The sequence below is a fragment of the Sitophilus oryzae genome, unplaced genomic scaffold, assembly GCF_002938485.1.
Source record: "Sitophilus oryzae breed Bouriz unplaced genomic scaffold, Soryzae_2.0 scaffold_1375_pilon_pilon, whole genome shotgun sequence".
Taxonomy (NCBI): Eukaryota; Metazoa; Arthropoda; class Insecta; order Coleoptera; family Curculionidae; genus Sitophilus; species Sitophilus oryzae.
Window position 1 is genome coordinate 131675 of NW_022146032.1, and position 17407 is coordinate 149081.

At 32.6% G+C, this 17407-nt stretch overlaps 1 protein-coding gene across 1 annotated transcript in view; it reads left to right on the forward strand.

Moving 5' to 3' along the window:
* Positions 1 to 2506: 2506 nt before the first annotated feature.
* The window catches only part of LOC115875350 (cytochrome P450 306a1), a 70192-nt gene continuing 55291 nt past the window's right edge, over positions 2507 to 17407 (forward strand). The window contains exon 1 of the mRNA XM_030890776.1: positions 2507 to 2641. The gene's annotated coding sequence lies outside the window, so the exon portion shown is untranslated. The remainder of the gene's footprint in view (positions 2642 to 17407) is intronic.

Consider the following 17407-nt stretch of genomic DNA (forward strand, 5'->3'; position numbering starts at 1 on the left):
GTGCAACCTGCAGTTTCCTTATAATGTCCGTTTTAAGTGTCCAGGTTTTGCATTCATAGGTTATAACTGGTTGTACACATTGGTAGAATATTTTCTTCTTTAGATAGATTGGTATTCTAGATTTGCGTATACTTCGTATGCTAACTTAATTCTTCTGTTGATTTTTGGTAGTAAAGATCCCGGGCTGTGTATGTCATAAATATATACTTAGATTACAGTTGAGGGTTGGAACCTTTTGTGTTACACAGCAAAATAAAACACTAAATCACATCACCACAATACACCAAAACACTTTTACTTCTTACAATGGACGCACGTTTCGCTAACCATGTTAGCATCATCAGCAGATGATTATAAACTCGGGAGTTAGCGAAACGCGCGTCCATCATTGAAAAAAGGATCTCTCAGTCGAAATGAATATGACTTTGACCCAACAGATTGGCGCTTTTCAATAGGGCCAAGAGCGACGTTTCTTTGCCCAAAGCATTAACTATCTTTTCATAAGCTTTAAAAAATTACTTTAGAGAATAGAAGAATCTATCTATCGAAAGTATTTCACTCTTGGCCCAAAATTAATATGCAAAGACGTTCTTGCTACAAGAACAATAGTCTCTTTGATTCATTCAAAAATTCTTGATTGAAAAGGGACATTTCTTGATTAAAGAGACACTTTTCTTAAACCAATAGACTAATACCATTGACTCAACTAAAATTTATTTTGATCTAAGTCTATAGGTACATCATATACAGGCATATTGAGGCATATTACGAGGTATATTATTTTCTGATAAATTTAGGTTTTTCTGGTCTGTAATAAGTAAAGTGATATTATTTTCCTCGATAGTAGTTATTTCTGCTTCTTCACTCCTTGGTATTTTTTGGGGTGGTTCATCACTCTACAAATTACAAAAAGATGTTACATCACGATTAATCAAAGTAAAGCAAACACAAATTATTAAAATTATAAGCTTTGGTCACATTTTGAATTTTTTAATACGACGACTTGAAATTCTAAAATTTTTGTAATTATTTGCATAAAAAAATCGATACCTATATATTCTTATTCTATCTATAGTCACGCATGCATTATCTAAACAGGTGCATTAGGTAAATGTCTCTTACCTTCAAATATAGCAAATAAATGCTCTAATTTCCATTTTTTTAGAAACTCCTTTAAAAAATCCATATATCCTAAAATTTCTCCATAAAAAAATGACAAATGCATGTTAATAACGATCACTAATTTGTTATAAGATATGCGTTTAAAAACCAAATTATGCAAAATTCCTAACCTATGAAATGCGACGTGAGACTGATCGGACTGCCGGCTGACTGTATATACCGTCCTTCGTCATCGTCTTTGCGTTTTGTTATTATTTTTCATCAAAAGAGTATTTAGCTATTGGAAAAATGGCCATGTTTCTTGAATGAAGTACTTCCTAGCGTATTTTTGTTATTATCTTAAAACAAAGTAACTTGCACTTGGTTGAATGAAAATAGATTCAAGAGAAATTTTCGAATTTTTCAAGAGAACAAATTTTCTTGAGTTAAGAGAGTTTTTCTTCAGGCAAAATATTTTCTTCTATGCTAAAATAAATTCTCTTGCCACTAATTTTTTTTTTCAAGAACGATGACGACTTTAGTTCAAGTCTATCTTTTTTATCAGTGAGTGTAAGAAGTAAAATTGTTTTGGTGTATTTTGGTGATTTAGTGTTTTATTTTGATAAATATATACTCTTATATTCTTCTCATTAGCGTAACTAGCAATTCATCCTAGAGGGCCTGGGGTTGAGCCCAGAGGGGTCTGAGCTTCTTTTTTTAAAAAATGAAGAATAATTTTAAAAAACACATTTTTTGAATAAAACGTTTACACGAATTTCTCTATCAATAAATTTCATAGACTTGGTTATCAAACCGTGTTCCCGTAGATTACTTAAATATCTACAAATTTTCTAAAAAAAAATAAAAATTAACACATTTTTTGAACACAACAAAATAATATTAACCAAACAAAATTAGAAAACGTCATTTTTACTACATCACAATGAAATAAAAATTAATACGTAGCCAAAAGTCATAATTCAAGATTTCTCTGGGGGGTGCCCAGCAGTATCTGGGGGGGCGGCACCACCGGACACTCCTGTAGTAACACCAATCTACTATTTCCAGTGTTGTGTTATACCCTAAAATGTATTTTCTTTCCACTAGTTTGTTGTACATTACTTTAGTTTTTCCTAAATTCATTTTGAGACACACTTTATTTCTGGCTGTATTTAGTACGTTAATTTGTGCTTGTATTTCTTCAGGAAGCCTTTTGTTATTTTATGAGCTATTAAATAAGATTTAAAGAAGTATCTATTTGAAAATCGAACGTGATGAAATTTTACCGACTTTCATCGACGGACGGCAATGTCGCCTCCGCTTCTAGAACCATCGCGAAGATGTCGAGGTAAAAATAGTCCTGGGAAATAACCTTGCAGACGACCTGCAGCGGCGACCTAAAGTTGTGCACGTACGCCGGGATCAATGCGCCCCTTCCGATTCGTATCTTGACCATTCTTCACGTCGAGGGAAGGTCAGACGGAAAGTTTTCGAAATTTGCCCAAAAAGTCCGATACGTCTGTGATTATAGAACTTGGCGGTAGGTAACTTATTTTTATTTTCTTTTTAGTTTATTTTTATTACACTCCCAGACAATATATACCGGATAAATTTAGTGAGATTAGCGTCAGCTCTACAACTTTTAGATTATTGTCCGGTTTCGGTGAACCTTTTTGGGGAATGTAGACACATTTCTCACTTCGCACATTTCTTATCATGCATTTTACTTCTTTTTAAGTTAATATCGATTATCTGATCATTGTACAGGTAGAAATAGATAACTGTCTAGTCAAATGTAGGTATTCCATTTTTTCCAAATAATTTATATTTTATGTCAAAATCTATTCTAAAGATGGTTTTCGTTTTATTAACAAGAGGAACTGAGAAGGAAAATAAAGCACTTATTTCACCACCATACACCAAAACACTTTACTTTTAAACATTGTAGGCGTGTTTCGCTAACCATGTTAGCATCATCAGGAGATGATTAAAACTCAATATAGTTTTTTAGTTGGTTAGCGCAATGCGGTTCCATTGTTTAAAAGTAAAGTATTTTGGTGTATTGTGGTGATTTGGTGTTTTATTTTGCTGTTGTAACTACTACTTCTGGCCGTTCTATTTCTAGATAAGTCGTGTGCGTTACAATTAACTTTTCCAGCACTGTGTTGGATGGTACAATTAAATTGTTGTAATTCCTCTAACAATCGTGCTATTTGTCCTTCAGACTATTTCACTTCCATAAGCCACTTATGTATAAGCCGTGTTATCTATCCTGGTTAAAACATGCTGGCCGTACAATGTTGAATGGAACTTAAAACTTGAAGATTAGGATAATTCTGGAAAAATGCTACGTCGAATGGTAAAGAGAATAAAAAAGTGGTGTGGAAATACGTGCTATTAGTTTTATATAGATTTACATTACGGTTATCTTAGATATTTGTTTAGGCTTTCGATAATATAATAAAATTATACCGTATGATCGAATAAAAACGGCGTCAGCGATGGCTATGAAATGAAGATCGCTGTCATTTTATATGTAAAATTATATAGGAAATGTCAGCGATTGTCATTTCCCAGCCAACTGGACGCCATTTTTTTTCGATCATACGGTATTATCTCATCCAAAGCCTATATATAAAGAATGTCTTCTTTCTAAAATCAGACAAAGGGTATGTATCTTAAACATCCTACAAAACTGTATCCTGATACTATACCGGGTGCGTCTCAAAAGTGGCTTACCCCTATAACTTTTTTATTTTCCCAGTTAAAAAAAACGAGATTTGGTATGTTAGTATACGACATAAATTAGGATTGATAGACGTATTCAATTGTTTTCGGTCACTTCCTGTTTCACCGGAAGTGACTACAACTTTTGATTTTTAAATAGCATTCCCGATATATTTATATTTTATTTGATTGATAATGACACTCAACTTTTGACATTTTCGCATATGGTTTATTTGAAATTATAACTTGCGGTTCGTATCGAAAATTTGACTCGAAATACCAAGTGTGTGGTATCAAATTATTCGTAAAAAATGCTTTTTCCAAATATGCTAATGAGCTCTTTCCATTTAGAAAAATTGAGATATAATTAAAAATACGATTTGAGCATTTTCTAACTGGCCAGGACAAGACACTAAAAACATTAGATGCATTGATATATTAACTTGATAGATTAAATTTATTTTTCCAAAGCTCCTTGATTAACAATTAGTGTTTTTAGCCTAGCCATGGCACTCTAGATTGAATTTCAAAATACGATTTTTTATTAAGCGAGAACGTCAAAAGTTGGCATATGATATGTCATTCTATTCAGAATGTCATTTTCTATCGAATAAAGTAAAAAAATACCGAGAATGCCATTTAAAAATCAAAAGTTGTAGTCATTTCCGGTGAAACAGGAAGTGACCAAAAAAAATTGAATACGTCAATCAATCCTAATTTATGTCATATACTAATATACCAAACTTCGTTTTTTTATCTGAAAAAAAAGAAGTTATAGGGATGAACCACTTTTGAGACGCACCCGGTATTAATCTTTTAAGCAATAAATGGGTATGACATAACTTCGGCGACGTTTATCCAGGGGAATTTTTTTTTATTTTACAGAAAAAAATAATGACTAGAAATCCGTCAATAATTAATTTAATTTTTACCATTAATTAATGTAACAAAATGTTAATTTAACAATAATTATTGTTAAAATGTTATTTTTGTTTTATTTTTAGACCTATTTCCTTGATTTTTTAGCAAATTGTATATAAATATATCAACTTTAACTCGTAAACTCAGTTTATTATAAACTTTAGTATTTTACTTATTATAGGTACATACAGGGTTATTCAAATAGATTATTTACCTTTTTTTAAATATTAATATACAAATTAAACAAAGCAAAAAATATTAGGTAAAAGGGAGTGAATACAAACAAACAAACAAACAACGCTTTAAAAAACAGAAAAAAACAGCTTCATCGACAAAGCACTCACAAACAACAAAATCACAAAAAAATACAAACAACAAAAAATACACAATAAAAACAATACAATTCCAAAAAATTTAAAAGTATACTGAATACATATATAATATAATCGAAGAGTTGTTTTTTACCCTATCTTTAAAACTCTCTGTACAATAATTTCGTGACCAAATTTTCCTAAAACACTATTTTTTGGCCAGAACCATATCGGGATATGTTGTTTTTTGACTCATGTGAACACATGCCTTGGTTAATTTTTAAGAGCAAAATTAATTTGCCACTAACATTTTGCAATTTTTTCAGTTATCGTTACTTTTTTATGTTATTCTTCATAATGACGAAGTGGCTTTGGAAATTATTATTGTGTACGATTGCATCAATAATCATGATAATGGTTCTTAGTGTCGAAGATTGTGCGAAAGTGATTGATCTTGTTGAAGATGGCAGAAATTATGAATATTCGCTTGGTCTCTGAAGAAGGATGGGAAAATATAACACAATATATTTGCAGTCTCAGTAACAGTATGAACCGATATCTACAGCCAGTTAAAGCAGCCGGGGGAGGCAATACAAAGTATTAGAGTATTTTTAACAAGTTTTTGTTTGTTTGTACACTTAGTTATTACAGCTATTTATTTTTTAATATCCTTAGTTCTGTCCGTGTTACTAATATTTATTAACACACCAAGCCTGTATCGTTACTTTTTAACGTTTTTTAAATTTTAATATAGAGTGTTATTCTGTGTCGATATGCCATTACGACAATAATAGTCACCAAAGCAACCTCGTGATATTAAAAAATAACATCATAAAGTATGGTATGATAGATAGAATATAGTTTTTTTTCGGAAAATTGCAAATTGTTGGTGGCAAGTTCATTTCGCTCTTAAAAATTAATCATCACATGTGTTGACATGAGTCAAAAAAGAAAATGCTCAGGAGACGGGGGTCTAATCGAAAAATAATGTTTCAGGAAGAGTTACTCACGAAATTACAGCACAGGGTGTGTTTTAATGTTAAGGTAAAAAAAACAACCCTTCAATTAAACCTGTATAATACCAAATACTAAAGCTTATAAAAAATTGAGCTTATGACTTAAAGTTGATAGATTTATGTAATATTTGCTAAAAAAATCATGAAAATAGGGCTAAAAGTAAGAGAAATATAACATTTTAAACTTGAAGAAAAATTCTGCTGCGTTTTTTTGCAATTTTATGAAATTTATATTTTTGGAGTTATAAGCAAAAAAAAACGCTAACAAAATGTTCAGTAACGAAATTTTGTTAGCAAACATCAGATTCGGCTTCAGTGTTCCAAAAACCATAGAGAGCAAAATAAATCAGAATTACTCCAAAACTTTTCAACCAAATACAATTTGATTAGACTAATAACTGGCACTATAGAAATATGGCGTCAAACTGAAATCTAAACTCGTCGAAGAGGAATCTTGGTGTCTCGGCTCCCTAGAGAGAAAGGTCGGCGTCGTGTGTGGCGTCGCGATGGTAGTGAAATCGAAGGGGTCAGCGCACCGGACGTCGGTCGCGATCTTAAGAAAGTTCTTTTCCGAGTGCGGAATCTAGGTCGGCCGCGACCCACTTCGCACCCGAATTGGGTCGCTCCGCCAGAGGTCACCGCAGTTATCGGTCACGCCGCCGATGTCAAGGGTGAACGCTAGTCCGGTCAGGGCCGAAAATATGCCGCTGTCGGTTTTCACCGGTTCATCCGACGTATTTCTAATTAAAATATAGTTAAATGGCAACTAATAATGTTACTTTGAATGTGGTGATCACTGACCGTTATCAAGTATGAACTAATCTAAATCCTAAAACTACTGAGCTTATATCCTAGAGCCGAGTTTAATGAACAGTGCTTTCCATAAAATCAATAAAATGAAAAATATACGAAATAATATGCATGTACTGATTTCTTTCGAAAATCGACAACTATGAAACTATGATCCCTCCCCGACACAAACGGTACATTGTGAGACAGGAAATTGTAGAGAGAAACAAGCCCTATAACAAAGGATACAACATTTTAATGAACAGTGCTTTCCATAAAATCAATAAAATTAAAAATATACGAAGTAATATGCATGTACTGATTTCTTTCGAAAATCGACAACTATGAAACTATGATCCCTTCCGCGACAAACGGTACATTGTGAGACAGGAAATTGTAGAGAGAAACAAGCCCTATAACAAAGGATACAACATTTTATTGAACAGCGCTTTTCATAAAATCACTAAAATGAAAAATATACGAAATAATATGCATGTACTGATTTCTTTCGAAAATCGACAACTATGAAACTATGATCCCTTCCCCGACACAAACGGTACATTGTGAGACAGGAAATTGTAGAGAATAACAAGCCCTATAACAAAGGATACAACATTTTATTGAACAGTGCTTTCCATAAAATCAATAAAATGAAAAATATACGACATAATATGCATGTCGCAGGTTTCGAAAATCGACAACTATGAAACTATGATCCCTTCCCCGACACAAACATTATATTGTGAGACAGGAAATTGTAGAGAGAAACAAGCCCTATAACAAAGGATACAACATTTTAATGAACAGTGCTTTCCATAAAATCAATAAAATGAAAAATATACGAAATAATATGCATGTACTGATTTCTTTCGAAAATCGACAACTATGAAACTATGATCCCTTCCCCGACACAAACGGTACATTGTGAGACAGGAAATTGTAGAGAGAAACAAGCCCTATAACAAAGGATACAACATTTTATTGAACAGTGCTTTCCATAAAATCAATAAAATGAAAAATATACGAAATAATATGCATGTCGCATGTTTCGAAAATCGACAACTATGAAACTATGATCCCTTCCCCGACACAAACGGTATATTGTGAGACAGGAAATTGTAGAGAGAAACAAGTCCTATAACAAAGGATACAACATTTTAATGAACAGTGCTTTCCATAAAATCAATAAAATGAAAAATATACGAAATAATATGCATGTACTGATTTCTTTCGAAAATCGACAACTATGAAACTATGATCCCTTCCCCGACACAAACGGTATATTGTGAGACAGGAAATTGTAGAGAGAAACAAGCCGTATAACATAGGATACAACATTTTAATGAACAGTGCTTTCCTTAAAATCAATAAAATGAAAAATATACGAAATAATATGGATGTACTGATTTCTTTCGAAAATCGACAACTATGAAACTATGATCCCTCCCCGACACAAACGGTACATTGTGAGACAGGAAATTGTAGAGAGAAACAAGCCCTATAACAAAGGATACAACATTTTAATGAACAGTGCTTTCCATAAAATCAATAAAATGAAAAATATACGAAATAATATGCATGTCGCATGTTTCGAAAATCGACAACTATGAAACTATGATCCCTTCCCCGACACAAACGGTATATTGTGAGACAGGAAATTGTAGAGAGAAACAAGTCCTATAACAAAGGATACAACATTTTAATGAACAGTGCTTTCCATAAAATCAATAAAATGAAAAATATACGAAATAATATGCATGTACTGATTTCTTTCGAAAATCGACAACTATGAAACTATGATCCCTTCCCCGACACAAACGGTACATTGTGAGACAGGAAATTGTAGAGAGAAACAAGCCCTATAACATAGGATACAACATTTTAATGAACAGTGCTTTCCTTAAAATCAATAAAATGAAAAATATACGAAATAATATGGATGTACTGATTTCTTTCGAAAATCGACAACTATGAAACTATGATCCCTCCCCGACACAAACGGTACATTGTGAGACAGGAAATTGTAGAGAGAAACAAGCCCTATAACAAAGGATACAACATTTTAATGAACAGTGCTTTCCATAAAATCAATAAAATGAAAAATATACGAAATAATATGCATGTAGGTACTGATTTCTTGAGATTATTAAACACGATTACGAAGAAACAACGTTAAAGTTCCATCATGTACCACTCTAATATTCGATTTAAAAATTTAAAGACAGTGGGTGCAGTCAAGCATGAGGTTGTCCACTGAGAATACCTGCATTGGAGCATTTTATGAGTGGTTGCCATATTGTTGAAATTTCCATACTTGGATCGTTAAAGATTTTATTATTGCTAGATATGGATCCGGCCCCTTTAAATTTGCGCTTTTTCCATTGGGGTTCTTTTGGACAACCCGGGCTACCAACCATTTTATATTGGCGGCGGTCTTTATTTCGTCAATTGATACAAAACGACTGCCGGCGATAATTCAGCCAGTTTGTTATTCTTAATAAAAGATCTTGTTGATCTTTGTTATTCTTAATAAAGAAAGAATCTAATTTTGGCTACTTTATTGTTTTCGTCAATATTCGATGAGAGCTCAAATTATCAAGTAGTGATGAAAAGTAATATAGAAACAGCAAAACCAAAAATTTTTTGATAGCAAACGTCGCAAACATACCACTGGAAAATTTGAGATGATAATCGATTGCCACAGTGTTTTGACATTTTCTTCTCCATTACGTTACATAGTTGATTAATTATTGATATTATTTTTAAGATTTTGCTGTTATTACTATTCAATGTAGACATTTATGGATCTTAATTTTTGGTATATATTACTTTGAATTTATAAATAAAAATTAAACCTTATTTTTCTTAATTCCATAGTGCCACGACACTCATATTAGACTTGCATTATTCGGGTTTTCCAACAACTATATTGATGCTTATTTATACATATTTAGATCAGTTGCAGAGTTTATACTCATGGCGTACTGTACTTGAAATATTTTTTTTGTTGTTAAAGTCTAGTAAACTCATTTTGCTATATACGGCTTTTCTTGGTAATGATTTGTAGATAATACTTTATTATTTGTATTACTGCTTATTCACTTAAAACTAGTCAATGATGACCATAAAATGAACTATTTACGAAGACATGGATTTTATTAATTACTAGTATAATTTGTTAATTTTTAATTGATTTCTTTTCTTAATAACATCTGCTGACCGGTGTTACATAAAGAAACAAAAGCGAAAAATTTCATCTTTAATTAAGTTCGTTAATTGCTCTCTGGCGGAAAGTGAAGCAGCACCGATTGTTTTCTAATATAGAGATGGAAAAAGAAGAAAAAACCGAATGTAGATCACTTTTCCGCCATACCGTTCTTTTAATTCGTCGTTTATCTACTATTTATAATCGGGTGAAACTTGAGGCCGGTCGTTGTCCATCATTCAGTTCTTTTCTTTGTGCATAAGAGTAGGTCAGAGGCGGCTCGTTATAATATAAAAGCCGGGATCATAGGGAGAACTCACATCCTATTAGAAAATTAGTTTTATTTGTTAATTTTCTTCGATTCCAAGAGCCATTACATTCATATACATATCCCTGCACCCAATTATATACATATTGTGCTATCAACAAGATTAGAACAACAGGTCGCACAATGTTCAAGGAGACGGAATATACAAGGAATAACCAAGAAAGATCGTAAAAGAATAGAGTGGATACGACAAAAGACCCAGGTAATAGATGACATCCACGGAATCAAATCCCTCAAGTGGCAATGGGCAGGAAATCTGGCAAGAAGGACGGACAACAGATGGACCACAAAAATTAGAGCATGGTACCCACGAGGAATTAAGGGGATTAGAAGAAGATCAAACCTAAGATGGAACCATGATATTAGGAAATTAGTAGGGATAACTTGGGCCCGCATAGCCAACAATAGACAACAATGGGCCCAACTACAAAGAGAGTATGTGAAGGAGGCTGCACCATAATTGAAAATGGTTGAATAAGCTTAAAATGTTGGTGATGATGATGATGATGATAATACTTTTATTGTAAGGCACTATAAGAGTATAGCAACTTGAGAAGAAGGTAACCCAATATTGATACTAAACGAATTTCAGAATTCCAGTGTCTTTATTTTAAATTACGATTTTTTTTCAGTCAGATGTATCCTGACTGTTATCAAGTGTAAACTAACTAACTAAATCTTAAAACTACTGAGCTTATACATGTACAAAGCAAGGCATTTACCGGTGAAAAAAATTGGGTGTAGGTAATTGTGAGTTTATCCACTGCCACTGAGACTGCTCATATGCTTGATACGTTTTATAAGTAGTTGCCATATTGTGAATATTTCCATGGATGGATTGCTAAAGATGTATTATATTACTGTTTGCTACAAAACGGCTTCTTTCCTTTAACGCTGTTTTTAATGAGTTTCCGTGTAGACACTGATTTCCGACCAGCTTATGTTATGTTGCTTGGATTTCATATGATCTGCAATGCTAGACTTGGACAATGCCAGACTGTATTGGACAAAGCCAAACTTTATTCCAGTATGCCACGGCATTCACAGGGTATCTCGCAGATGTATTATTTCTCTTGTTCCGAAGTTTTCGATTTTGTTTTTGTTAAAACGCTTCTTAATAGTAGACTTAAACTTAGACTTGTTCTTATTCAACTTTAAGGTTTTAATATTTTGAATTATGGTAAAAAGTAACTGCTTTGCTATGTCATCTGAAGAAATATCCTGGAATAGATAACGGGAAGTCAAAATCCTGGGGTGGAACTCTGTAACGAAATAGCGATCGGTAGCGATGAAGAATACTGTCGCTTGCCGTTTAGTTTGTACGGGCAAGGTTAGTATTCTTTATCGCTACCGATCGCTATTTAGTTACAGAGTATCCTGGCTTGGCGACCAATTTGGACTCACTTTTAACTCTATGAAGATCCAAAGTAACCACTTGGCCAAAAACTCTATTGGAATGGCATTATTCACAAAGAGATATTTCTGATGATTCTAAGATCCAGTTAGGCAAGGTCAAAACACATGCATGTGCAGTGGTAACAAAAACAGATTGGCTAAGAAATCATCCAATTTAAATTAGATGGGACCAAGTCATCTCTTGTCACCCTCCACTTGGAACTTTCTCTCATTACATTCACTCATACTAATTGTAAAGATGTATTATGATCTGCCAGAAAAAGAACTTCAATTAACTAGTAACTTATAAATTTCTTCTTTCTTCTTCTTCGTACGTTAGGACTGGGTACCGTGTCTCCTAGGAACAGTTGGGATGATGAAGACACCAGTCTTCCTACCATCTTATGGGTCGTCCAGACGGTCGAGGTATGTTTGGTCTTTTCTCTTTAGCAATTTTCGGTCATTTTGCTGGGTCATTTGGCATTCTGTCCACATGGTCTCCCCACTCTCTTCTCTTGTTTCTTGGTCATCTTACTACGTCATGTATTTCGCATTGTTGATTTTCCTTTTGGTTTAATTTAGACTAGTCAACTAATATTAGTTTTTAGTCAACCTTCTCTTTGATGGACAATAAAAATTCCATTTTTTATTTTTTATACGACATTTTTTAATAGAATCCTTTTTAATGAAATGGTTATACTTTTAATTTATTTATTAGAGTAGTAAGCTTGTAGGTTCTTTGGTTGAGCGGCCGTCACTGGCGTGTGTATATTTTTAGTCGGCAGAGTGAAATGTATGTTACGACCCATTTTCTTAGAGAGTGGCGCCCTGTTCTTAGCAGATATCATTGCACTTTCTTAGCGATATCATCTCGCCTTCGCTGCGTCACCGATTTCATTTCTCTCGACTATTTGTAGTTTATTTGTTTATATTCATCTTTGGTTTTCTTTATTTGATGATCCTTAGCAAAGCAATGCAGTTGTATATACAACTAATTACCATCAATTGGAAAGGCCAAAAGCCAAAACCACTTAAGAATAGTATATAAAGAAAAATATGTTTTTTAAGTTACATACTGCGTGCTCTATTTTTCTTAACGAGTTTCGATTTTCAGACTGGCCCTATTATTTCTTTCTGAACTCTTTTTCGTAGTTATTAAATTTAGTTTTTATTAATTTAGTTTTGAAACTGTTGTAACTGATTCTTACTTTACCGTTCTTTTTAAGTTAAGTAGAATAATTGAGATTGATTTCATAAACACTGAAAAATATTGCAGAATCTTCTTTGTTACGATGCCCATTCATTTCTAGTGTTGTCGAAGTAATTCAAATATAGTATATAAGTTGATCTGATTTAAACATATACTTATAAAAATTTAGAATTGTTAATAAAGTATCCAGTACTAAATAGATTATTCAACAAAACGCAATATACAGGGTGGAATCGAAATAAGTTCATTGGACACAATTTACCTCTACTTATACAAAAGTGCTTCGTTTGTCCGCTAGAGGGCACCAAACTTTAAAAAAATAAACACATTTGTTTCAGATATTTTAAGAACCATTATTCCGATTTGAATGAGATTTTGAATGTCTATGTTTTGCTAAATGCTTTAACATAACTTTTACAAAAATCAAGAAAATGTACTGGGGGAGTGAAAACTACCCCCACCCCTACATAAATTTTAGTATAAATATTTTCTAATTCCCCCGACGACATATTTTCTTTTTTGTAAAATGGTCCCTCTAGTATCTATCTACTACATTTTTCACCTCTTGTAAAAAACGCCACATCCCATAGTTTTTGAGAAACAAATTCTTGGAGAATTTATTTTTCCAAAGCAAATCTACAAAATATACAGAGAGTTCCAATATTCCACGGACATAGAACAACTACGTATTTTTTGAATCAAAATAAGTTAATTGCGCATAATTTACCTTGTGGTGTTGCTTGTAGTTCTAAATCTAGGATAAATTAAAAAGAAAAACACAATGTAGTAGTAGTTTTGAAATAAAAATGTCTTACTGTTTAAGTTATAAATGTATGTTCCGAATCACAAATTTGTCATTATTTTTTTTATCGTTTTCTTATTCAAAACAAAATAATTCGATAACATTTTCGACCGATAATCCGCACGTACGTTTCATCGATGAATTTAATTGAATTCCATGAAATATGACTTCATTTCGCGAGCCTACAATTTTCAAGATAGTGCCATGTTCATATTGAGGACAAGGTTAAAAATATGTTACATTTATTTATAACGAAGAAATCAGTTCGGCCCACGGCTACTACTTTTTATTTGCTATTATTATTATTATAGATGAGAGATGAAATGTTTGTATCTAGAAGTGAAAAATACTATAATAGACGATTATGAAGAATCGTGAATTCAAAGATAAAATTTGTATCTGTTTTTTATAAACGAGAATGTAAAGAATGTGTACTATCGTTGATTGAAAGAATTGGGAAGATACGCAACCTAATGGGCGAATTCGTGATAAGGCTGATATTTTTTATTTCTCCTTTCGTCTCACGTGCTGTACGGTGGAGACACCAATTATTCTGCGGCCATCGCATAAAACACTTATTTTCTCTAATTCGGCCAGCGAAGGCATATCGAAGGTGATGTGGATCTGAAAGCGACAGTGTTGCCATGTTAAAATATGTAATATCTGCAAACGTTAGAATGAACGTGAATCCACGGATGAAAAATCCGCGTTTATACAGGGTGGCGCATCTCATTCGCCTCGGTTGATTATACAAAAACGGAAAGATGTAGAAACAAAATATTTTAGGGGTATATGTGGGGAGACAATGTGCACAATTTAATATTATTTTGAAATATACAGGGTGTTTCAGAACTAAGATCCATACCAAAGTTATATTTTTTCTTATGGAACACCCGGTATTTTATTTCATTTTTGGATTCTTCGGCCCAAAAAAGGTATTTATTATAATGCTTAAATATGTTTAAAATCTTTGGTTTTTGAAATATTTGAAGATATTTAAATTTGCATGCTACAATAGAATGTATTATTAACACCCTCTACATTACTTTTCAGAATTAATTCTTATGCTGAGTTTAAAGGTAGAGAAATAAACTTTACTGAAAAATGGTATTAATTCCTTAAATTTATACAGGGCTATCAAAAGTTGCTGATCTATTTTAAGGATATATTTTATATAAAAACTTTGTTATTTCAAATATAACACCCTGTATTTTTTTAAATAAATCGAAGCACATTTAAATGCTCTTTCAAACTATATTAGGGTTTCCTATATATATATATATCTAGCTCAGATTTTGAATAAAAAGCGATTTTTAAATAAAATTGTAATCAAGATGGCTGGTGTCGCCATGTTTATGGACATTATTATTTATAATTTATAACAGTTTACTTAAATTTACCTACAATAGTTTAATAAGTAAGTATTCATTATTTTATCAAGAAAAATAAAGCAGTATCTGCTGGCGCAACGAATAGATATGTTACTAGTGATATTATTTTGTGAGGAAAATTGCTTCTTGGCCTCAAGGGCTTATGCTCAAAGATATCCAAATAGGAATCTTCCTGATAAGAGTTTCTTTGAAAAACTTCTTGTCCTATTTCGCCTGGTAGTGTGGTTTATAAAAAACCTATTAGGCAGAAACCTGTCGTTGGAAGTGAAGAAGATAAATTTGCCCTAATTGGCTCTTTTATAGAAAATCCATGCATCTACAAGTCATCGTAAAATAATTCAGACTACTTCTTCGTTTTTCTTGATAGAATAATAAACACATATTTAATAAATATTATTTATTAAACTATTGTAGGTAAATTAAATAAAAGTAAACTGGGATAAATTTAAATAAGTCCATAAACTAATTTCGATTTTGAAAATAGCTACTAACTGTCACTAGAAACTTGCCATGACAACACTAAACACTAGCCATCTTGATTACGATTTTATTGAAAAATCGCGTTTTATTCAAAATCTGAGCCAGATAGGTATAGGAAACCCTAATATAGTTTGAAAGAGCATTTGAATCTGCTTCGACTTATTTAAAAAAATACATAGTGTTGCATTTGAAATAACGAAGTTTTTAGGTAAAATAAATATTTAAATAAAAACCAGCAATTTTTGATACCCCCGCTATAAATTTAAGGAAGGAATAACATTTTTCTGTAAAGTTTATTTCTCTACCTTTAAACTCAGCACAACAACTAATTCTGAAAAGTAATGGACAGGGTGTTAATAATCTATTCCATTGTAGCATGCAAATTTAAATATCTTTCAATATCTCAAAAACCAAAGATTTTAAACATATTTAACCCATATAATAAATACCTTTTTTGGGCACAAGAATCCAAAAATGAAATAAAATACTGGGTGTTGCATAAGAAAAAATATAACTTTGGTATGGATCTTAGTTCTGAAACACCCTGTACATTTCAAAATAATTTTAAATTGTGCAGATTTCCTACCCACATATACCCATAAAATATTTTGTTTCTACATCTTTCCGTTTTCGTATAATCAACCGAGGCGAATGAGGTGCGCCACCCTGTATATTGAAAATTTGTTCGTGTTAAACATAGAATAAGCAGCAAAAATAAAAATTATTTTATAGATACTGAATATGTCGTATGATCGAAAAAAGTCGTTTAGTTGGCTTGGGAATGACGAATTATTGACATTTACTATAATATTTTACATATGAAATAACAGCGATCTTCATTTCCAAGCCAACTCTGACACCGTTCTTTGTTTATTCATATAATATTATGTTAAATTGTTTAGTGATAGAAAATCCGTATTATTAACGGACTGTACCCAAAAACCGTAAATCTACGGATTAATCAGTAGTTCTGGCTCCGGCAACCACTCACTCTATCGAATGAAAGAAGAACTACGATACAGTATTCTTTATCCGCTGCGCTGAAGACGATCAGTGCGTAGCGGCGCAGAGCTAACTCATGACTCACCACACACTCTATAACTCATCATAAATGGAGATCTTGTTGTTGTAGGGGGGAGAGGGTATTTCCATCCTCCTCTGAAAACAGCTGTTCGTTCCCCCAGGAGTGGAATTATCTACCTCCTACGATGGACGCACCTAAAAACCAGATACTGAACAATTTTCCTGTTTGACATTTTTAGACATATCGCCAGTCAGTTTTAATCATCTGCTGATGATGCTAACATAGTTAGCGAAACGCGCGTCCAGAGAAAGTAAAGTGTTTTGGTGTATTGTGGTGAATTAGTGTTTTATTTTGCTGTTCCCATATCGTCATCTAACCTAATATTCCTATTCACATGTGTAAATGGCCTTTCTTCAACATTGTGCCGTCATAACACCTCTCAGAAATCCTGTTATAATGGTGGATTTGTCATACAACATGATGATCTATTTTTCCAATGCTCCATTAATTGTAAAAATTGCTAAATTTATTTGTATAATTATTTTTACCATAATTCAGTAGTAGATATACTAAGTTATTGCCGATCACACTACATAGTTTATTGCTTGGGTTCAACGCCTACTATAATGGTTTTTATTTGCTCACACGCTAGAATATCTATATTGAAATAAATTATCGCCAGTTATCTAGAATTCAAAGTAAACATC